The sequence below is a fragment of the Amia ocellicauda genome, chromosome 7, assembly GCF_036373705.1.
Source record: "Amia ocellicauda isolate fAmiCal2 chromosome 7, fAmiCal2.hap1, whole genome shotgun sequence".
In the NCBI taxonomy this organism is placed as follows: Eukaryota; Metazoa; Chordata; class Actinopteri; order Amiiformes; family Amiidae; genus Amia; species Amia ocellicauda.
Genome location: NC_089856.1, coordinates 45427365 through 45450042, shown reverse-complemented (window position 1 = coordinate 45450042; position 22678 = coordinate 45427365). Strand labels below are relative to the sequence as shown.

At 40.4% G+C, this 22678-nt stretch overlaps 13 non-coding genes across 13 annotated transcripts; 8 read left to right on the top strand and 5 right to left on the bottom strand.

The window, feature by feature from the left end:
* Nucleotides 1-2318: 2318 nt before the first annotated feature.
* Nucleotides 2319-2390, bottom strand: trnah-gug (transfer RNA histidin (anticodon GUG)). The gene has a single exon. It is a non-coding gene; the product is annotated as a tRNA-His (tRNA).
* Nucleotides 2391-5270: 2880 nt separating this feature from the next.
* trnah-gug (transfer RNA histidin (anticodon GUG)) lies at nucleotides 5271-5342 on the bottom strand. Its single transcript has one exon. It is a non-coding gene; the product is annotated as a tRNA-His (tRNA).
* Nucleotides 5343-7023: 1681 nt separating this feature from the next.
* On the top strand, nucleotides 7024-7095 carry trnae-uuc (transfer RNA glutamic acid (anticodon UUC)). Its single transcript has one exon. It is a non-coding gene; the product is annotated as a tRNA-Glu (tRNA).
* A 1125-nt stretch (nucleotides 7096-8220) lies between these two features.
* trnah-gug (transfer RNA histidin (anticodon GUG)) lies at nucleotides 8221-8292 on the bottom strand. The gene has a single exon. It is a non-coding gene; the product is annotated as a tRNA-His (tRNA).
* Nucleotides 8293-8498: 206 nt separating this feature from the next.
* Nucleotides 8499-8570, top strand: trnae-uuc (transfer RNA glutamic acid (anticodon UUC)). The gene has a single exon. It is a non-coding gene; the product is annotated as a tRNA-Glu (tRNA).
* A 1403-nt stretch (nucleotides 8571-9973) lies between these two features.
* Nucleotides 9974-10045, top strand: trnae-uuc (transfer RNA glutamic acid (anticodon UUC)). Its single transcript has one exon. It is a non-coding gene; the product is annotated as a tRNA-Glu (tRNA).
* A 1403-nt stretch (nucleotides 10046-11448) lies between these two features.
* trnae-uuc (transfer RNA glutamic acid (anticodon UUC)) lies at nucleotides 11449-11520 on the top strand. The gene has a single exon. It is a non-coding gene; the product is annotated as a tRNA-Glu (tRNA).
* Nucleotides 11521-12922: 1402 nt separating this feature from the next.
* Nucleotides 12923-12994, top strand: trnae-uuc (transfer RNA glutamic acid (anticodon UUC)). Its single transcript has one exon. It is a non-coding gene; the product is annotated as a tRNA-Glu (tRNA).
* A 2877-nt stretch (nucleotides 12995-15871) lies between these two features.
* On the top strand, nucleotides 15872-15943 carry trnae-uuc (transfer RNA glutamic acid (anticodon UUC)). The gene has a single exon. It is a non-coding gene; the product is annotated as a tRNA-Glu (tRNA).
* A 1126-nt stretch (nucleotides 15944-17069) lies between these two features.
* Nucleotides 17070-17141, bottom strand: trnah-gug (transfer RNA histidin (anticodon GUG)). Its single transcript has one exon. It is a non-coding gene; the product is annotated as a tRNA-His (tRNA).
* A 1680-nt stretch (nucleotides 17142-18821) lies between these two features.
* On the top strand, nucleotides 18822-18893 carry trnae-uuc (transfer RNA glutamic acid (anticodon UUC)). Its single transcript has one exon. It is a non-coding gene; the product is annotated as a tRNA-Glu (tRNA).
* Nucleotides 18894-20019: 1126 nt separating this feature from the next.
* trnah-gug (transfer RNA histidin (anticodon GUG)) lies at nucleotides 20020-20091 on the bottom strand. The gene has a single exon. It is a non-coding gene; the product is annotated as a tRNA-His (tRNA).
* A 1680-nt stretch (nucleotides 20092-21771) lies between these two features.
* On the top strand, nucleotides 21772-21843 carry trnae-uuc (transfer RNA glutamic acid (anticodon UUC)). The gene has a single exon. It is a non-coding gene; the product is annotated as a tRNA-Glu (tRNA).
* Nucleotides 21844-22678: the final 835 nt, after the last annotated feature.

Genomic DNA, 22678 nt, shown 5'->3' with positions numbered 1-22678 from the left:
TTGCTTTCGCCGCCAGTTTCTTTGCTTTCGATTGATTTATTCTCATTACGAGTTTTGTCTGTTTTGTCGTGAGGGCGGAATTTACAGGAAGGCGTGGATCCTGGGTCTCCATTGGTCCAGCAGGTTTGAGTGACGGTTCATCCTGACCCAATCAGGAAGAATAACCCAACTGTTTTCATGAAAAAGTTTTGCTCTCGATTTTGTTTGCTTTCGATACATTTTTTTTGTTTACAATTCTATACATTTTGAATACGATACTTATGGCGCTAATTTGAGCCCATAGATTTCACGCATTTCATGAAATCCAACTAAATCGAACGCTTTCGAATTACATGCAATCGGATTTCATGGAAATTTCATAGTGTTTCGTGGCCTTTTATGCGGTTGAAAAGTGTCCAGTACTCCCATACTTCGTTTACGAAACGGAAGCTGTATGTCACCCGGGTACTTTTCATATACTGCTATAATCTACTACTTGGCGGGACACCGATTAGCAAACCCAGTGCTCTCATTGGACAGTTTTCAGTGTCCGCTATACAAAACCCATAATGTACTGATCAATGTGTATACTGTCACATGACCCAACCCTGAGCCTTCTTGTTTTATTGTTGGGTTTCCCCCCCCTGCGACTGGGTTCTACGACCAATCAATAATATGTAGATACTTTAAAAGCGATGAAACTTATTAATGTATTGATATAATCCACAAAATATTACATTTCCAAAGTTATGATTAGTCTTCTATATTTTCTGATGTATCTGTGACTGTGTTGATATAAATTTGAACTTCACGTGCTTGCAGTGATGAGAAGAATACAGCCCTCTGCCGTGTCAGGATTTCTCCTGCCGTGACCCGGATTCGAACCGTGGTTGTTGCGGCCACAACGCAAAGTACTAACCACTATACGATCACGGCAAGCTACCGAGGTGATATTCAGCTTTTCCTAAGTTGTCAGTGTAACAAGAATATGTAGTATTACTTACTTTATTACTCATTTTATAAGTATACTAGTTAAGGTGTTATTGCTTGGGTGGCGCAGTGTTGTGTGATGTAGGCCTATGTTTTCTAAGACCAACGTGATGCTGAAAACAGCTCCCGACACTGTTTGAGTGTTGTCAAGATCCCATATGGTCTAGCGGTTAGGTTTCCTTGTTTTCACCCAGGTGGCCCGAGTTCAACTCCCGGTACGGGAAAGCACTGTCTTTAAGTTAAACACACGTTGATTCTCTTGGATGATTTTGATTGAATCAGTCACCCACTATAACTTGTACTCTATATTCCAATTCACGTGGATTGTCTTACTGGACAATCAAAGGACACAATTTCATCACAGATTCCACAAAATAACCTTTGAAATGTTATTATTAGTATTATTCCCTTCCAACAACGTTAATGCCAGACAGAGACTTAGTGTCATTAGCAAACCTATGCAAAACTCACCTGCAGTCCCTGTCTTTGCTTGCGATGCTGTGATCTTTGCTTTCGCCGCCAGTTTCTTTGCTTTCGATTGATTTATTCTCATTACGAGTTTTGTCTGTTTTGTCGTGAGGGCGGAATTTACAGGGAGGCATGGATCCTGGGTCTCCATTGGTCCAGCAGGTTTGAGTGACGGTTCATCCTGACCCAATCAGGAAGAATAACCCAACTGTTTTCATGAAAAAGTTTTGCTCTCGATTTTGTTTGCTTTCGATACATTTTTTTTGTTTACAATTCTATACATTTTGAATACGATACTTATGGCGCTAATTTGAGCCCATAGATTTCACGCATTTCATGAAATCCAATTAAATCGAACGCTTTCGAATTACATGCAATCGGATTTCATGGAAATTTCATAGTGTTTCGTGGCCTTTTATGCGTTGAAAAGTGTCCAGTACTCCCATACTTCGTTTACAAAACGGAAGCTGTATGTCACCCGGGTACTTTTCATATACTGCTATATTCTACTACTTGGCGGGACACCGATTAGCAAACCCAGTGCTCTCATTGGACAGTTTTCAGTGTCCGCTATACAAAACCCATAATGTACTGATCAATGTGTATACTGTCACATGACCCAACCCTGAGCCTTCTTGTTTTATTGTTGGGTTTCCCCCCCCTGCGACTGGGTTCTACGACCAGTCAATAATATGTAGATACTTTAAAAGCGATGAAACTTATTAATGTATTGATATAATCCACAAAATATTACATTTCCAAAGTTATGATTAGTCTTCTATATTTTCTGATGTATCTGTGACTGTGTTGATATAAATTTGAACTTCACGTGCTTGCAATGATGAGAAGAATACAGCCCTCTGCCGTGTCAGGATTTCTCCTGCCGTGACCCGGATTCGAACCGGGGTTGTTGCGGCCACAACGCAAAGTACTAACCACTATACGATCACGGCAAGCTACCGAGGTGATATTCAGGTTTTCCTAAGTTGTCAGTGTAACAAGAATATGTAGTATTACTTACTTTATTACTCATTTTATAAGTATACTAGTTAAGGTGTTATTGCTTGGGTGGCGCAGTGTTGTGTGATGTAGGCCTATGTTTTCTAAGACCAACGTGATGCTGAAAACAGCTCCCGACACTGTTTGAGTGTTGTCAAGATCACATATGGTCTAGCGGTTAGGTTTCCTTGTTTTCACCCAGGTGGCCCGAGTTCAACTCCCGGTACGGGAAAGCACTGTCTTTAAGTTAAACACACGTTGATTCTCTTGGATGATTTTGATTGAATCAGTCACCCACTATGACTTGTACTCTATATTCCAATTCACGTGGATTGTCTTACTGGACAATCAAAGGACACAATTTCATCACAGATTCCATAAAATAACCTTTGAAATGTTATTATTAGTATTATTCCCTTCCAACAACGTGAATGCCAGACAGAGACTTAGTATCATTAGCAAACCTATGTAAAATTCACCTGCAGTCCCTGTCTTTGCTTGCGATGGTGTGATATTTGCTATCGCCGCCAGTTTCTTTGCTTTCGATTGATTTATTCTCATTACGAGTTTTGTCTGTTTTGTCGTGAGGGCGGAATTTACAGGAAGGCGTGGATCCTGGGTCTCCATTGGTCCAGCAGGTTTGAGTGACGGTTCATCCTGACCCAATCAGGAAGAATAACCCAACTGTTTCCATGAAAAAGTTTTGCTCTCGATTTTGTTTGCTTTCGATACATTTTTTTTGTTTACAATTCTATACATTTTGAATACGATACTTATGGCGCTAATGTGAGCCCATAGATTTCACGCATTTCATGAAATCCAACTAAATCGAACGCTTTCGAATTACATGCAATCGGATTTCATGGAAATTTCATAGTGTTTCGTGGCCTTTTATGCGGTTGAAAAGTGTCCAGTACTCCCATACTTCGTTTACAAAACGGAAGCTGTATGTCACCCGGGTACTTTTCATATACTGCTATATTCTACTACTTGGCGGGACACCGATTAGCAAACCCAGTGCTCTCATTGGACAGTTTTCAGTGTCCGCTATACAAAACCCATAATGTACTGATCAATGTGTATACTGTCACATGACCCAACCCTGAGCCTTCTTGTTTTATTGTTGGGTTTCCCCCCCCTGCGACTGGGTTCTACGACCAGTCAATAATATGTAGATACTTTAAAAGCGATGAAACTTATTAATGTATTGATATAATCCACAAAATATTACATTTCCAAAGTTATGATTAGTCTTCTATATTTTCTGATGTATCTGTGACTGTGTTGATATAAATTTGAACTTCACGTGCTTGCAATGATGAGAAGAATACAGCCCTCTGCCGTGTCAGGATTTCTCCTGTCGTGACCCAGATTCGAACTGGGGTTGTTGCTGCCACAACGCAAAGTACTAACCACTATACGATCACGGCAAGCTACCGAGGTGATATTCAACTTTTCCTAAGTTCTCAGTGTAACAAGAATATGTAGTATTACTTACTTTATTATTCATTTTATAAGTATACTAGTTAAGGTGTTATTGCTTGGGTGGCGCAGTGTTGTGTGATGTAGGCCTATGTTTTCTAAGACCGACGTGATGCTGAAAACAGCTCCCGACACTGTTTGAGTGTTGTCAAGATCCCATATGGTCTAGCGGTTAGGTTTCCTTGTTTTCTCCCAGGTGGCCCGAGTTCAACTCCCGGTACGGGAAAGCGCTGTCTTTAAGTGTAACACATGTTGATTTTCTTGGATGATTTTGTTTGAATCAGTCACCCACTATGACTTGTACTCTATATTCCAATTCACGTGGATTGTCTTACTGGACAATCAAAGGACACAATTTCATCACAGATTCCACAAAATAACCTTTGAAATGTTATTATTAGTTTTATTCCCTTCCAACAACGTGAATGCCAGACAGAGACTTAGTATCATTAGCAAACCTATGTAAAATTCACCTGCAGTCCCTGTCTTTGCTTGCGATGGTGTGATATTTGCTATCGCCGCCAGTTTCTTTGCTTTCGATTGATTTATTCTCATTACGAGTATTGTCTGTTTTGTCGTGAGGGCGGAATTTACAGGAAGGCGTGGATCCTGGGTCTCCATTGGTCCAGCAGGTTTGAGTGACGGTTCATCCTGACCCAATCAGGAAGAATAACCCAACTGTTTTCATGAAAAAGTTTTGCTCTCGATTTTGTTTGCTTTCGATACATTTTTTTTGTTTACAATTCTATACATTTTGAATACGATACTTATGGCGCTAATTTGAGCCCATAGATTTCACGCATTTCATGAAATCCAACTAAATCGAACGCTTTCGAATTACATGCAATCGGATTTCATGGAAATTTCATAGTGTTTCGTGGCCTTTTATGCGGTTGAAAAGTGTCCAGTACTCCCATACTTCGTTTACAAAACGGAAGCTGTATGTCACCCGGGTACTTTTCATATACTGCTATATTCTACTACTTGGCGGGACACCGATTAGCAAACCCAGTGCTCTCATTGGACAGTTTTCAGTGTCCGCTATACAAAACCCATAATGTACTGATCAATGTGTATACTGTCACATGACCCAACCCTGAGCCTTCTTGTTTTATTGTTGGGTTTCCCCCCCCTGCGACTGGGTTCTACGACCAGTCAATAATATGTAGATACTTTAAAAGCGATGAAACTTATTAATGTATTGATATAATCCACAAAATATTACATTTCCAAAGTTATGATTAGTCTTCTATATTTTCTGATGTATCTGTGACTGTGTTGATATAAATTTGAACTTCACGTGCTTGCAATGATGAGAAGAACACAGCCCTCTGCCATGTCAGGATTTCTCCTGCCGTGACCCGGATTCGAACCGGGGTTGTTGCGGCCACAACGCAAAGTACTAACCACTATACGATCACGGCAAGCTACCGAGGTGATATTCAGCTTTTCCTAAGTTGTCAGTGTAACAAGAATATGTAGTATTACTTACTTTATTACTCATTTTATAAGTATACTAGTTAAGGTGTTATTGCTTGGGTGGCGCAGTGTTGTGTGATGTAGGCCTATGTTTTCTAAGACCGATGTGATGCTGAAAACAGCTCCCGACACTGTTTGAGTGTTGTCACGATCCCATATGGTCTAGAGGTTAGGATTCCTGATTTTCACCCAGGTGGCCCGGATTCGACTCCCGGTATGGGAAAGCACTGTCTTTAAGTGTGACACACGTTGATTTTCTTGGATGATTTTGTTTGAATCAGTCACCCACTATGACTTGTACTCTATATTCCAATTCACGTGGATTTTCTTACTGGACAATCAAAGGACACAATTTCATCACAGATTCCACAAAATAACCTTTGAAATGTTATTATTAGTATTATTCCCTTCCAACAACGTGAATGCCAGACAGAGACTTAGTGTCTTTAGCAAACCTATGCAAAACTCACCTGCAGTCCCTGTCTTTGCTTGCCATGCTGTGATCATTGCTTTCGCCGCCAGTTTCTTTGCTTTCGATTGATTTATTCTCATTACGAGTTTTGTCTGTTTTGTCGTGAGGGCGGAATTTACAGGGGGGCGTGGATCCTGGGTCTCCATTGGTCCAGCAGGTTTGAGTGACGGTTCACCCTGACCCAATCAGGAAGAAAAACCCAACTGTTTTCATGAAAAAGTTTTGCTCTCGATTTTGTTTGCTTTCGATACATTTTTTTTGTTTACAATTCTATACATTTTGAATACGATACTTATGGCGCTAATTTGAGCCCATAGATTTCACGCATTTCATGAAATCCAACTAAATCGAACGCTTTCGAATTACATGCAATCGGATTTCATGGAAATTTCATAGTGTTTCGTGGCCTTTTATGCGGTTGAAAAGTGTCCAGTACTCCCATACTTCGTTTACGAAACGGAAGCTGTATGTCACCCGGGTACTTTTCATATACTGCTATATTCTACTACTTGGCGGGACACCGATTAGCAAACCCAGTGCTCTCATTGGACAGTTTTCAGTGTCCGCTATACAATACCCATAATGTACTGATCAATGTGTATACTGTCACATAACCCAACCCTGAGCCTTCTTGTTTTATTGTTGGGTTTCCCCCCCTGCGACTGGGTTCTACGACCAATCAATAATATGTAGATACTTTAAAAGCGATGAAACGTATTAATGTATTGATATAATCCACAAAGTATTACATTTCCAAAGTTATGATTAGTCTTCTATATTTTCTGATGTATCTGTGACTGTGTTGATATAAATTTGAACTTCACTTGCTTGCAATAATGAGAAGAATACAGCCCTCTGCCGTGTCAGGATTTCTCCTGCCGTGACACGGATTCGAACCGGGGTTGTTGCGGCCACAACGCAAAGTACTAACCACTATACGATCACGGCGAGCTACCGAGGTGATATTCAACTTTTCCTAAGTTATCAGTGTAACAAGAATATGTAGTATTACTTACTTTATTATTCATTTTATAAGTATACTAGTTAAGGTGTTATTGCTTGGGTGGCGCAGTGTTGTGTGATGTAGGCCTATGTTTTCTAAGACCGACGTGATGCTGAAAACAGCTGCTGACACTGTTTGAGTGTTGTTAAGATCCCATATGGTCTAGCGGTTAGAATTCCTGGTTTTCACCCAGGTGGCCCGGGTTCGACTCCCGGTATGGGAAAGCACTGACTTTAAGTGTGACACACGTTCATTCTCATGGACGATTTTGTTTGAATCAGTCACCCACTATGACTTGTACTCTATATTCCAATTCACGTGGATTTTCTTACTGGACAATCAAAGGACACAATTTCATCACAGATTCCACAAAATAACCTTTGAAATGTTATTATTAGTATTATTCCCTTCCAACAACGTGAATGCCAGACATAGACTTAGTGTCATTAGCAAACCTATGCAAAACTCACCTGCAGTCCCTGTCTTTGCTTGCGATGCTGTATTCTTTGCTTTCGCTGCCAGTTTCTTTGCTTTCGATTGATTTATTCTCATTACGAGTTTTGTCTGTTTTGTCGTGAGGGCGGAATTTACAGGGAGGCGTGGATCCTGGGTCTCCATTGGTCCAGCAGGTTTGAGTGACGGTTCATCCTGACCCAATCAGGAAGAATAACCCAACTGTTTTCATGAAAAAGTCTTGCTCTCGATTTTTTTTGCTTTCGATACATTTTTTTTGTTTACAATTCTATACATTTTGAATACGATACTTATGGCGCTAATTTGAGCCCATAGATTTCACGCATTTCATGAAATCCAACTAAATCGACGCTTTCGAATTACATGCAATCGGATTTCATGGAAATTTCATAGTGTTTCGTGGCCTTTTATGCGGTTGAAAAGTGTCCAGTACTCCCATACTTCGTTTACGAAACGGAAGCAGTATGTCACCCGGGTACTTTTCATATACTGCTATATTCTACTACTTGGCGGGACACCGATGAGCAAACCCAGTGCTCTCATTGGACAGTTTTCAGTGTCCGCTATACAAAACCCATAATGTACTGATCAATGTGTATACTGTCACATGACCCAACCCTGAGCCTTCTTGTTTTATTGTTGGGTTTCCCCCCCCTGCGACTGGGTTCTACGACCAGTCAATAATATGTAGATACTTTAAAAGCGATGAAACTTATTAATGTATTGATATAATCCACAAAATATTACATTTCCAAAGTTATGATTAGTCTTCTATATTTTCTGATGTATCTGTGACTGTGTTGATATAAATATGAACTTCACTTGCATGCAATGATGAGAAGAACACAGCCCTCTGCCGTGTCAGGATTTCTCCTGCCGTGACCCGGATTCGAACCGGGGTTGTTGCGGCCACAACGCAAAGTACTAACCACTATACGATCACGGCGAGCTACCGAGGTGATATTCAGCTTTTCCTAAGTTGTCAGTGTAACAAGAATATGTAGTATTACTTACTTTATTACTCATTTTATAAGTATACTAGTTAAGGTGTTATTGCTTGGGTGGCGCAGTGTTGTGTGATGTAGGCCTATGTTTTCTAAGACCGACGTGATGCTGAAAACAGCTCCCGACACTGTTTGAGTGTTTTCAAGATCCCATATGGTCTAGCGGTTAGGATTCCTGGTTTTCACCCAGGTGGCCCGGGTTCGACTCCCGGTATGGGAAAGCACAGTCTTTAAGTGTAACACACGTTGATTCTCTTGGATGATTTTGACTGAATCAGTCACCCACTATGACTTGTACTCTATATTCCAATTCACGTGTATTGTCTTACTGGACAATCAAAGGACACAATTTCATCACAGATTCCACAAAATAACCTTTGAAATGTTATTATTAGTATTATTCCCTTCCAACAACGTGAATGCCAGACAGAGACTTAGTGTCATTAGCAAACCTATGTAAAACTCACCTGCAGTCCCTGTCTTTGCTTGCGATGCTGTGATCTTTGCTTTCGCCGCCAGTTTCTTTGCTTTCGATTGATTTATTCTCATTACGAGTTTTGTCTGTATTGTCGTGTGGGCGGAATTTACAGGTAGGCGTGGATCCTGGGTCTCCATTGGTCCAGCAGGTTTGAGTGACGGTTCATCCTGACCCAATCAGGAAGAATAACCCAACTGTTTTCATGAAAAAGTTTTGCTCTCGATTTTTTTTGCTTTCGATACATTTTTTTTGTTTACAATTCTATACATTTTGAATACGATACTTATGGCGCTAATTTGAGCCCATAGATTTCACGCATTTCATGAAATCCAACTAAATCGAACGCTTTCGAATTACATGCAATCGGATTTCATGGAAATTTCATAGTGTTTCGTGGCCTTTTATGCGGTTGAAAAGTGTCCAGTACTCCCATACTTCGTTTACGAAACGGAAGCAGTATGTCACCCGGGTACTTTTCATATACTGCTATATTCTACTACTTGGCGGGACACCGATTAGCAAACCCAGTGCTCTCATTGGACAGTTTTCAGTGTCCGCTATACAAAACCCATAATGTACTGATCAATGTGTATACTGTCACATGACCCAACCCTGAGCCTTCTTGTTTTATTGTTGGGTTTCCCCCCCTGCGACTGGGTTCTACGACCAATCAATAATATGTAGATACTTTAAAAGCGATGAAACTTATTAATGTATTGATATAATCCACAAAGTATTACATTTCCAAAGTTATGATTAGTCTTCTATATTTTCTGATGTATCTGTGACTGTGTTGATATAAATATGAACTTCACTTGCTTGCAATGATGAGAAGAATACTGCCCTCTGCCGTGTCAGGATTTCTCCTGCCGTGACCCGGATTCGAACCGGGGTTGCTGCGGCCACAACGCAAAGTACTAACCACTATACGATCACAGCGAGCTACCGAGGTGATATTCAGCTTTTCCTAAGTTGTCAGTGTAACAAGAATATGTAGTATTACTTACTTTATTACTCATTTTATAAGTATACTAGTTAAGGTGTTATTGCTTGGGTGACGCAGTGTTGTGTGATGTAGGCCTATGTTTTCTAAGACCGACGTGATGCTGAAAACAGCTCCTGACACTGTTTGAGTGTTGTTAAGATCCCATATGGTCTAGCGGTTAGGATTCCTGGTTTTCACCCAGGTGGCCTGGGTTCGACTCCCGGTATGGGAAAGCACTGTCTTTAAGTGTAACACACGTTGATTCTCTTGGATGATTTTGATTGAATCAGTCACCCACTATGACTTGTACTCTATATTCCAATTCACGTGGATTTTCTTACTGGACATTCAAAGGAATCAATTTCATCACAGATTCCACAAAATAACCTTTGAAATGTTATTATTAGTATTATTCCCTTCCAACAACGTTAATGCCAGACAGAGACTTAGTGTCATTAGCAAACCTATGCAAAACTCACCTGCAGTCCCTGTCTTTGCTTGCCATGCTGTGATCATTGCTTTCGCCGCCAGTTTCTTTGCTTTCGATTGATTTATTCTCATTACGAGTTTTGTCTGTTTTGTCGTGAGGGCGGAATTTACAGGGAGGCGTGGATCCTGGGTCTCCATTGGTCCAGCAGGTTTGAGTGACGGTTCACCCTGACCCAATCAGGAGGAAAAACCCTACTGTTTTCATGAAAAAGTTTTGCTCTCGTTTTGTTTTGCTTTTGATACATTTTTTTTGTTTACAATTCTATACATTTTGAATACGATACTTATGGCGCTAATTTAAGCCCATAGATTTCACGCATTTCTTGAAATCCAACTAAATCGAACGCTTTCGAATTGCATGCAATCGGATTTCATGGAAATTTCAAAGTGTTTCGTGGCCTTTTATGCGGTTGAAAAGTGTCCAGTACTCACATACTTCGTTACGAAACGGAAGCTGTATGTCACCCTGGTACTTTTCATTTACTGCTATATTCTACTACTTGGCGGGACACCGATTAGCAAACCCAGTGCTCTCATTGGACAGTTTTCAGTGTCCGCTATACAAAACCCATAATGTACTGATCAATGTGTATACTGTCACATGACCCAACCCTGAGCCTTCTTGTTTTATTGTTGGGTTTCCCCCCCATGCGACTGGGTTCTACGACCAATCAATAATATGTAGATACTTTAAAAGCGATGAAACTTATTAATGTATTGATATAATCCACAAAATATTACATTTCCAAAGTTATGATTAGTCTTCTATATTTTCTGATGTATCTGTGACTGTGTTGATATAAATTTGAACTTCACTTGCTTGCAATGATGAGAAGAATACTGCCCTCTGCCGTGTCAGGATTTCTCCTGGCGTGACCCAGATTCGAACCGCGGTTGTTGCGGCCACAACGCAAAGTACTAACCACTATACGATCACGGCGAGCTACCGAGGTGATATTCAGCTTTTTCTAAGTTGTCAGTGTAACAAGAATATGTAGTATTACTTACTTTATTACTCATTTTATAAGTATACTAGTTAAGGTGTTATTGCTTGGGTGGCGCAGTGTTGTGTGATGTAGGCCTATGTTTTCTAAGACCGACGTGATGCTGAAAACAGCTCCTGACAGTGTTTGAGTGTTGTTAAGATCCCATATGGTCTAGCGGTTAGGATTCCTGGTTTTCACCCAGGTGGCATGGGTTCGACTCCCGGTATGGGAAAGCACTGTCTTTAAGTGTAACACATGTTGATTCTCTTGGATGATTTTGATTGAATCAGTCACCCACTATGACTTGTACTCTATATTCCAATTCACGTGGATTTTCTTACTGGACAATCAAAGGAATCAATTTCATCACAGATTCCACAAAATAACCTTTGAAATGTTATTATTAGTATTATTCCCTTCCAACAACGTTAATGCCAGACAGAGACTTAGTGTCATTAGCAAACCTATGCAAAACTCACCTGCAGTCCCTGTCTTTGCTTGCCATGCTGTGATCATTGCTTTCGCCGCCAGTTTCTTTGCTTTCGAATGATTTATTCTCATTACGAGTTTTGTCTGTTTTGTCGTGAGGGCGGAATTTACAGGTAGGCGTGGATCCTGGGTCTCCATTGGTCCAGCAGGTTTGAGTGACGGTTCACCCTGACCCAATCAGGAAGAAAAACCCTACTGTTTTCATGAAAAAGTTTTGCTCTCGTTTTGTTTTGCTTTTGATACATTTTTTTTGTTTACAATTCTATACATTTTGAATACGATACTTATGGTGCTAATTTAAGCCCATAGATTTCACGCATTTCATGAAATCCAACTAAATCGAACGCTTTCGAATTGCATGCAATCGGATTTCATGGAAATTTCAAAGTGTTTCGTGGCCTTTTATGCGGTTGAAAAGTGTCCAGTACTCACATACTTCGTTACGAAATGGAAGCTGTATGTCACCCTGGTACTTTTCATTTACTGCTATATTCTACTACTTGGCGGGACACCGATTAGCAAACCCAGTGCTCTCATTGGACAGTTTTCAGTGTCCGCTATACAAAACCCATAATGTACTGATCAATGTGTATACTGTCACATGACCCAACCCTGAGCCTTCTTGTTTTATTGTTGGGTTTCCCCCCCTGCGACTGGGTTCTACGACCAATCAATAATATGTAGATACTTTAAAAGCGATGAAACTTATTAATGTATTGATATAATCCACAAAGTATTACATTTCCAAAGTTATGATTAGTCTTCTATATTTTCTGATGTATCTGTGACTGTGTTGATATAAATTTGAACTTCACTTGCTTGCAATGATGAGAAGAATACAGCCCTCTGCCGTGTCAGGATTTCTCCTGCCGTGACCCAGATTCGAACCGGGGTTGTTGCGGCCACAACGCAAAGTACTAACCACTATACGATCACGGCGAGCTACCGAGGTGATATTCAGCTTTTCCTAAGTTGTCAGTGTAACAAGAATATGTAGTATAACTTACTTTATTACTCATTTTATAAGTATACTAGTTAAGGTGTTATTGCTTGGGTGGCGCAGTGTTGTGTGATGTAGGCCTATGTTTTCTAAGACCGACGTGATGCTGAAAACAGCTCCTGACACTGTTTGAGTGCTGTTAAGATCCCATATGGTCTAGCGGTTAGGATTCCTGGTTTTCACCCAGGTGGCCTGGGTTCGACTCCCGGTATGGGAAAGCACTGTCTTTAAGTGTAACACACGTTGATTCTCTTGGATGATTTTGATTGAATCAGTCACCCACTATGACTTGTACTCTATATTCCAATTCACGTGGATTGTCTTACTGGACAATCAAAGGACACAATTTAATCACAGATTCCACAAAATAACCTTTGAAATGTTATTATTAGTATTATTCCCTTCCAACAACGTGAATGCCAGACAGAGACTTAGTGTCATTAGCATACCTATGCAAAACTCACCTGCAGTCCCTGTCTTTGCTTGCCATGCTGTGATCATTGCTTTCGCCGCTGGTTTCTTTTCTTTCGATTGATTTATTCTCATTACGAGTTTTGTCTGTTTTGTCGTGAGGGCGGAATTTACAGGGAGGCGTGGATCCTGGGTTTTCATTGGTCCAGCAGGTTTGAGTGACGGTTCATCCTGACCCAATCAGGAAGAATAACCCAACTGTTTTCATGAAAAAGTTTTGCTCTCGATTTTTTTTGCTTTCGATACATTTTTTTTGTTTACAATTCTATACATTTTGAATACGATACTTATGGCGCTAATTTGAGCCCATAGATTTCACGCATTTCATGAAATCCAACTAAATCGAACGCTTTCGAATTGCATGCAATCGGATTTCATGGAAATTTCAAAGTGTTTCGTGGCCTTTTATGCGGTTGAAAAGTGTCCAGTACTCCCATACTTCGTTTACGAAACGGAAGCAGTGTGTCACCCTGGTACTTTTCATTTACTGCTATATTCTACTACTTGGCGGGACACCGATTAGCAAACCCAGTGCTCTCATTGGACAGTTTTCAGTGTCCGCTATACAATACCCATAATGTACTGATCAATGTGTATACTGTCACATGACCCAACCCTGAGCCTTCTTGTTTTATTGTTGGGTTTCCCCCCCTGCGACTGGGTTCTACGACCAATCAATAATATGTAGATACTTTAAAAGCGATGAAACTTATTAATGTATTGATATAATCCACAAAATATTACATTTGCAAAGTTATGATTAGTCTTCTATATTTTCTGATGTATCTGTGACCGTGTTGATATAAATATATACTTCACTTGCATGCAATGATGAGAAGAACACAGCCCTCTGCCGTGTCAAGATTTCTCCTGCAGTGACTCGGATTCGAACCAGGGTTGTTGCGGCCACAACGCAAAGTACTAACCACTATACGATCAAGGCGAGCTACCGAGGTGATATTCAGCTTTTCCTAAGTTGTCAGTGTAACAAGAATATGTAGTATTACTTACTTTATTACTCATTTTATAAGTATACTAGTTAAGGTGTTATTGCTTGGGTGGCGCAGTGTTGTGTGATGTAGGCCTATGTTTTCTAAGACCGACGTGATGCTAAAAACAGCTCCCGACACTGTTTGAGTGTTGTCAAGATCGCATATGGTCTAGCGGTTAGGATTCCTGATTTTCACCCAGGTGGCCCGGGTTCGACTACCGGTATGGGAAAGCACTGTCTTTAAGTGTAACACACGTTCATTCTCATGGAAGATTTCGTTTGAATCAGTCAACCACTATGACTTGTACTCTATATTCCAATTCACGTGGATTGTCTTACTGGACAATCAAAGGACACAATTTCATCACAGATTCCACAAAATAACCTTTGAAATGTTATTATTAGTATTATTCCCTTCCAACAACGTGAATGCCAGACAGAGACTTAGTGTCATTAGCAAACCTATGTAAAACTCACCTGCAGTCCCTGTCTTTGCTTGCGATGCTGTGATCTTTGCTTTCGCCGCCAGTTTCTTTGCTTTCGATAGATTTATTCTCATTACGAGTTTTGTCTGTTTTGTCGTGTGGGCGGAATTTACAGGGAGGTGTGGATCCTGGGTCTCCATTGGTCCAGCAGGTTTGAGTGACGGTTCATCCTGACCCAATCAGGAAGAATAACCCAACTGTTTTCATGAAAAAGTTTTGCTCTCGTTTTGTTTTGCTTTTGATACATTTTTTTTGTTTACAATTCTATACATTTTGAATACGATACTTATGGCGCTAATTTAAGCCCATAGATTTCACGCATTTCATGAAATCCAACTAAATCGAACGCTTTCGAATTGCATGCAATCGGATTTCATGTAAATTTCAAAGTGTTTCGTGGCCTTTTATGCGGTTGAAAAGTGTCCAGTACTCACATACTTCGTTACGAAACGGAAGCTGTATGTCACCCTGGTACTTTTCATTTACTGCTATATTCTACTACTTGGCGGGACACCGATTAGCAAACCCAGTGCTCTCATTGGACAGTTTTCAGTGTCCGCTATACAATACCCATAATGTACTGATCAATGTGTATACTGTCACATAACCCAACCCTGAGCCTTCTTGTTTTATTGTTGGGTTTCCCCCCCTGCGACTGGGTTCTACGACCAATCAATAATATGTAGATACTTTAAAAGCGATGAAACTTATTAATGTATTGATATAATCCACAAAGTATTACATTTCCAAAGTTATGATTAGTCTTCTATATTTTCTGATGTATCTGTGACTGTGTTGATAAAAATTTGAACTTCACTTGCTTGCAATGATGAGAAGAATACAGCCCTCTGCCGTGTCAGGATTTCTCCTGCCATGACACGGACTCGAACCGGGGTTGTTGCGGCCACAACGCAAAGTACTAACCACTATACGATCACGGCGAGCTACCGAGGTGATATTCAGCTTTTCCTAAGTTGTCAGTGTAACAAGAATATGTAGTATTACTTACTTTATTACTCATTTTATAAGTATACTAGTTAAGGTGTTATTGCTTGGGTGGCGCAGTGTTGTGTGATGTAGGCCTATGTTTTCTAAGACCGACGTGATGCTGAAAACAGCTCCTGACACTGTTTGAGTGTTGTTAAGATCCCATATGGTCTAGCGGTTAGGATTCCTGGTTTTCACCCAGGTGGCCCGGGTTCGACTCCTGGTATGGGAAAGCACTGTCTTTAAGTGTAACACACGTTGATTCTCTTGGATGATTTTGATTGAATCAGTCACCCACTATGACTTGTACTCTATATTCCAATTCACGTGGATTGTCTTACTGGACAATCAAAGGACACAATTTCATCACAGATTCCACAAAATAACCTTTGAAATGTTATTATTAGTATTATTCCCTTCCAACAACGTTAATGACAGACAGAGACTTAGTGTCATTAGCAAACCTATGCAAAACTCACCTGCAGTCCCTGTCTTTGCTTGCGATGCTGTGATCTTTGCTTTCGCCGCCAGTTTCTTTGCTTTCGATTGATTTATTCTCATTACGAGTTTTGTCTGTTTTGTCGTGAGGGCGGAATTTACAGGGAGGCGTGGATCCTGGGTCTCCATTGGTCCAGCAGGTTTGAGTGACGGTTCATCCTGACCCAATCAGGAAGAATAACCCAACTGTTTTCATGAAAAAGTTTTGCTCTCGATTTTGTTTGCTTTCGATACATTTTTTTTGTTTACAATTCTATACATTTTGAATACGATACTTATGGCGCTAATTTGAGCCCATAGATTTCACGCATTTCATGAAATCCAACTAAATCGAACGCTTTCGAATTACATGCAATCGGATTTCATGGAAATTTCATAGTGTTTCGTGGCCTTTTATGCGGTTGAAAAGTGTCCAGTACTCCCATACTTCGTTTACGAAACGGAAGCTGTATGTCACCCGGGTACTTTTCATATACTGCTATATTCTACTACTTGGCGGGACACCGATTAGCAAACCCAGTGCTCTCATTGGACAGTTTTCAGTGTCCGCTATACAAAACCCATAATGTACTGATCAATGTGTATACTGTCACATGACCCAACCCTGAGCCTTCTTGTTTTATTGTTGGGTTTCCCCCCCCTGCGACTGGGTTCTACGACCAATCAATAATATGTAGATACTTTAAAAGCGATGAAACTTATTAATGTATTGATATAATCCACAAAATATTACATTTCCAAAGTTATGATTAGTCTTCTATATTTTCTGATGTATCTGTGACTGTGTTGATATAAATTTGAACTTCACTTGCTTGCAATGATGAGAACAATACAGCCCTCTGCCGTGTCAGGATTTCTCCTGCCGTGACCCGGATTCGAACCGGGGTTGTTGCGGCCACAACGCAAAGTACTAACCACTATACGATCACGGCGAGCTACCGAGGTGATATTCAGCTTTTCCTAAGTTGTCAGTGTAACAAGAATATGTAGTATTACTTACTTTATTACTCATTTTATAAGTATACTAGTTAAGGTGTTATTGCTTGGGTGGCGCAGTGTTGTGTGATGTAGGCCTATGTTTTCTAAGACCAACGTGATGCTGAAAACAGCTCCCGACACTGTTTGAGTGTTGTCAAGATCCCATATGGTCTAGCGGTTAAGTTTCCTTGTTTTCACCCAGGTGGCCCGAGTTCAACTCCTGGTACGGGAAAGCACTGTCTTTAAGTGTAACACACGTTGATTTTCTTGGATGATTTTGTTTGAATCAGTCACCCACTATGACTTGTACTCTATATTCCAATTCACGTGGATTGTCTTACTGGACAATCAAAGGACACAATTTCATCACAGATTCCACAAAATAACCTTTGAAATGTTATTATTAGTATTATTCCCTTCCAACAACGTGAATGCCAGACAGAGACTTAGTATCATTAGCAAACCTATGTAAAATTCACCTGCAGTCCCTGTCTTTGCTTGCGATGGTGTGATATTTGCTATCGCCGCCAGTTTCTTTGCTTTCGATAGATTTATTCTCATTACGAGTTTTGTCTGTTTTGTCGTGTGGGCGGAATTTACAGGGAGGTGTGGATCCTGGGTCTCCATTGGTCCAGCAGGTTTGAGTGACGGTTCATCCTGACCCAATCAGGAAGAATAACCCAACTGTTTTCATGAAAAAGTTTTGCTCTCGTTTTGTTTTGCTTTTGATACATTTTTTTTGTTTACAATTCTATACATTTTGAATACGATACTTATGGCGCTAATTTAAGCCCATAGATTTCACGCATTTCATGAAATCCAACTAAATCGAACGCTTTCGAATTGCATGCAATCGGATTTCATGTAAATTTCAAAGTGTTTCGTGGCCTTTTATGCGGTTGAAAAGTGTCCAGTACTCACATACTTCGTTACGAAACGGAAGCTGTATGTCACCCTGGTACTTTTCATTTACTGCTATATTCTACTACTTGGCGGGACACCGATTAGCAAACCCAGTGCTCTCATTGGACAGTTTTCAGTGTCCGCTATACAATACCCATAATGTACTGATCAATGTGTATACTGTCACATAACCCAACCCTGAGCCTTCTTGTTTTATTGTTGGGTTTCCCCCCCTGCGACTGGGTTCTACGACCAATCAATAATATGTAGATACTTTAAAAGCGATGAAACTTATTAATGTATTGATATAATCCACAAAGTATTACATTTCCAAAGTTATGATTAGTCTTCTATATTTTCTGATGTATCTGTGACTGTGTTGATAAAAATTTGAACTTCACTTGCTTGCAATGATGAGAAGAATACAGCCCTCTGCCGTGTCAGGATTTCTCCTGCCATGACACGGACTCGAACCGGGGTTGTTGCGGCCACAACGCAAAGTACTAACCACTATACGATCACGGCGAGCTACCGAGGTGATATTCAGCTTTTCCTAAGTTGTCAGTGTAACAAGAATATGTAGTATTACTTACTTTATTACTCATTTTATAAGTATACTAGTTAAGGTGTTATTGCTTGGGTGGCGCAGTGTTGTGTGATGTAGGCCTATGTTTTCTAAGACCGACGTGATGCTGAAAACAGCTCCTGACACTGTTTGAGTGTTGTTAAGATCCCATATGGTCTAGCGGTTAGGATTCCTGGTTTTCACCCAGGTGGCCCGGGTTCGACTCCTGGTATGGGAAAGCACTGTCTTTAAGTGTAACACACGTTGATTCTCTTGGATGATTTTGATTGAATCAGTCACCCACTATGACTTGTACTCTATATTCCAATTCACGTGGATTGTCTTACTGGACAATCAAAGGACACAATTTCATCACAGATTCCACAAAATAACCTTTGAAATGTTATTATTAGTATTATTCCCTTCCAACAACGTTAATGACAGACAGAGACTTAGTGTCATTAGCAAACCTATGCAAAACTCACCTGCAGTCCCTGTCTTTGCTTGCGATGCTGTGATCTTTGCTTTCGCCGCCAGTTTCTTTGCTTTCGATTGATTTATTCTCATTACGAGTTTTGTCTGTTTTGTCGTGAGGGCGGAATTTACAGGGAGGCGTGGATCCTGGGTCTCCATTGGTCCAGCAGGTTTGAGTGACGGTTCATCCTGACCCAATCAGGAAGAATAACCCAACTGTTTTCATGAAAAAGTTTTGCTCTCGATTTTGTTTGCTTTCGATACATTTTTTTTGTTTACAATTCTATACATTTTGAATACGATACTTATGGCGCTAATTTGAGCCCATAGATTTCACGCATTTCATGAAATCCAACTAAATCGAACGCTTTCGAATTACATGCAATCGGATTTCATGGAAATTTCATAGTGTTTCGTGGCCTTTTATGCGGTTGAAAAGTGTCCAGTACTCCCATACTTCGTTTACGAAACGGAAGCTGTATGTCACCCGGGTACTTTTCATATACTGCTATATTCTACTACTTGGCGGGACACCGATTAGCAAACCCAGTGCTCTCATTGGACAGTTTTCAGTGTCCGCTATACAAAACCCATAATGTACTGATCAATGTGTATACTGTCACATGACCCAACCCTGAGCCTTCTTGTTTTATTGTTGGGTTTCCCCCCCCTGCGACTGGGTTCTACGACCAATCAATAATATGTAGATACTTTAAAAGCGATGAAACTTATTAATGTATTGATATAATCCACAAAATATTACATTTCCAAAGTTATGATTAGTCTTCTATATTTTCTGATGTATCTGTGACTGTGTTGATATAAATTTGAACTTCACTTGCTTGCAATGATGAGAACAATACAGCCCTCTGCCGTGTCAGGATTTCTCCTGCCGTGACCCGGATTCGAACCGGGGTTGTTGCGGCCACAACGCAAAGTACTAACCACTATACGATCACGGCGAGCTACCGAGGTGATATTCAGCTTTTCCTAAGTTGTCAGTGTAACAAGAATATGTAGTATTACTTACTTTATTACTCATTTTATAAGTATACTAGTTAAGGTGTTATTGCTTGGGTGGCGCAGTGTTGTGTGATGTAGGCCTATGTTTTCTAAGACCAACGTGATGCTGAAAACAGCTCCCGACACTGTTTGAGTGTTGTCAAGATCCCATATGGTCTAGCGGTTAAGTTTCCTTGTTTTCACCCAGGTGGCCCGAGTTCAACTCCTGGTACGGGAAAGCACTGTCTTTAAGTGTAACACACGTTGATTTTCTTGGATGATTTTGTTTGAATCAGTCACCCACTATGACTTGTACTCTATATTCCAATTCACGTGGATTGTCTTACTGGACAATCAAAGGACACAATTTCATCACAGATTCCACAAAATAACCTTTGAAATGTTATTATTAGTATTATTCCCTTCCAACAACGTGAATGCCAGACAGAGACTTAGTATCATTAGCAAACCTATGTAAAATTCACCTGCAGTCCCTGTCTTTGCTTGCGATGGTGTGATATTTGCTATCGCCGCCAGTTTCTTTGCTTTTGATTGATTTATTCTCATTACGAGTTTTGTCTGTTTTGTCGTGAGGGCGGAATTTACAGGAAGGCGTGGATCCTGGGTCTCCATTGGTCCAGCAGGTTTGAGTGACGGTTCATCCTGACCCAATCAGGAAGAATAACCCAACTGTTTTCATGAAAAAGTTTTGCTCTCGATTTTTTTTGCTTTCGATACATTTTTTTTGTTTACAATTCTATACATTTTGAATACGATACTTATGGCGCTAATTTGAGCCCATAGATTTCACGCATTTCATGAAATCCAACTAAATCGAACGCTTTCGAATTGCATGCAATCGGATTTCATGGAAATTTCAAAGTGTTTCGTGGCCTTTTATGCGGTTGAAAAGTGTCCAGTACTCACATACTTCGTTACGAAACGGAAGCTGTATGTCACCCTGGTACTTTTCATTTACTGCTATATTCTACTACTTGGCGGGACACCGATTAGCAAACCCAGTGCTCTCATTGGACAGTTTTCAGTGTCCGCTATACAATACCCATAATGTACTGATCAATGTGTATACTGTCACATAACCCAACCCTGAGCCTTCTTGTTTTATTGTTGGGTTTCCCCCCCTGCGACTGGGTTCTACGACCAATCAATAATATGTAGATACTTTAAAAGCGATGAAACTTATTAATGTATTGATATAATCCACAAAATATAACATTTGCAAAGTTATGATTAGTCTTCTATATTTTCTGATGTATCTGTGACCGTGTTGATATAAATATGAACTTCACTTGCATGCAATGATGAGAACAATACAGCCCTCTGCCCTGTCAGGAATTCTCCTGCCGTGACCCGGATTCGAACCGGGGTTGTTGCGGCCACAACGCAAAGTACTAACCACTATACGATCAAGGCGAGCTACCGAGGTGATATTCAGCTTTTCCTAAGTTGTCAGTGTAACAAGAATATGTAGTATTACTTACTTTATTACTCATTTTATAAGTATACTAGTTAAGGTGTTATTGCTTGGGTGGCGCAGTGTTGTGTGATGTAGGCCTATGTTTTCTAAGACCGACGTGATGCTGAAAACAGCTGCTGACACTGTTTGAGTGTTGTTAAGATCCCATATGGTCTAGCGGTTAGGATTCCTGGTTTTCACCCAGGTGGCCCGAGTTCAACTCCCGGTATGGGAAAGCACTGTCTTTAAGTGTAACACACGTTGATTTTCTTGGATGATTTTGATTGAATCAGTCACCCACTATGACTTGTACTCTATATTCCAATTCACGTGGATTGTCTTACTGGACAATCAAAGGACACAATTTCATCACAGATTCCACAAAATAACCTTTGAAATGTTATTATTAGTATTATTCCCTTCCAACAACGTTAATGCCAGACAGAGACTTAGTGTCATTAGCAAACCTATGCAAAACTCACCTGCAGTCCCTGTCTTTGCTTGCGATGCTGTGATCTTTGCTTTCGCCGCCAGTTTCTTTGCTTTCGATTGATTTATTCTCATTACGAGTTTTGTCTGTTTTGTCGTGAGGGCGGAATTTACAGGGAGGCGTGGATCCTGGGTCTCCATTGGTCCAGCAGGTTTGAGTGACGGTTCACCCTGACCCAATCAGGAAGAAAAACCCTACTGTTTTCATGAAAAAGTTTTGCTCTCGATTTTGTTTGCTTTCGATACATTTTTTTTGTTTACAATTCTATACATTTTGAATACGATACTTATGGCGCTAATTTGAGCCCATAGATTTCACGCATTTCATGAAATCCAACTAAATCGAACGCTTTCGAATTACATGCAATCGGATTTCATGGAAATTTCATAGTGTTTCGTGGCCTTTTATGCGGTTGAAAAGTGTCCAGTACTCCCATACTTCGTTTACGAAACGGAAGCTGTATGTCACCCGGGTACTTTTCATATACTGCTATATTCTACTACTTGGCGGGACACCGATTAGCAAACCCAGTGCTCTCATTGGACAGTTTTCAGTGTCCGCTATACAAAACCCATAATGT